We start from the raw sequence: 1,205 nt of genomic DNA on the forward strand, positions 1-1,205 counted from the left end.
ATACAGTGTTCTGTCTGCATGTGTCCTTGCAGGCCAGAAGAGGGCACCAGATCTCATTACAGGTGGCTGTGAGCCACTGTGTGGTTGCTGGGAATTGAACTCAGGACCTCTGGAAGAGCAGTCAGTGCTCTTAACCACTGAGCCATCTCTCCAGGCCCTTAGCTGGCTTTCTTATATAGCATAAGCTCACCTTGCCTAGGAATGGTGCCACCCACGGTGGGCTGGGCTATCCTGCATCAACTGACAATCAAGATGGTTCCTCACAGAAATGCCCACAGGCCACTATGATCTAGGCAATCCCTCAAATGAGATGCCCTTTTCAGATGATTCTGGGCTGTGTCAAGTGGACAGTTATAATTAACTGGGACAGATAGACAGTGACAAAGGAAGATGCCTGATACTCTACTGTGACCTTTCAACACGCCCATAGGTGCATTCACCTGCACATACACACACACACACACACACACACACACACACACACACACACACATGCATGAACACAAATAAATGTATCATAGATATAGATATGATGTTAGGAGGAGAGAGAAATGTGTGCAAGGCCACAGTGGGAAGGCCGCCATCTGCCAGCCAGGAACAACAGTTTTTCTTATTTTATTGTTCTTGAACAAAAAAGAAGAAAAGAAAAGAATTCTTCCTTGGAGAACTCCTGACATTTGATCTCCAACTTCCAGCCTCCAGACTGTGAGAAAAACGAATCCGCTCTGTTTTGTTTTGCCGCCTGGCCCATCCCTGAGGGACATGCTGGGGAAGAAGCTGAGAATTATTACGGGACTAAAACCCGTTTGTCTGCAGTGTTGGATGAAAGGTTGGGCTGAGTGAAGATGGATAATTTCCTCTCTCTTTGGGAGCGGAAGATGTCCAACAAGGGCGCTGCTAGTGGTGAGGCCGGCTGTCCCTGACCTCACAGGACCGGTCTCTGCGGGTGAGGGGTTCTCACTACGTGTTTTTAAAAGAGGAGTCTGTGGTTTTAAAAGGGGAGTGAGGGATGTCTCAGGACACACAGCAGTTGTGGCTGCCTGCACAGACACACACACACGAGAGTTCACATGCATACACAATTACACAAAAGTAGAAGAGGGACCGTTTGGAAAGAAGGGGTGTGAAGGAGTGGAGGTGAGAGAAGAGAGGCTGATGGGGGTGAATTTGTTCACAATACATTGAGGTGAGGTGGTCCCCCTGGC

The sequence above is a fragment of the Peromyscus eremicus genome, chromosome 1 (genome assembly GCF_949786415.1).
Source record: "Peromyscus eremicus chromosome 1, PerEre_H2_v1, whole genome shotgun sequence".
Taxonomy (NCBI): domain Eukaryota; kingdom Metazoa; phylum Chordata; class Mammalia; order Rodentia; family Cricetidae; genus Peromyscus; species Peromyscus eremicus.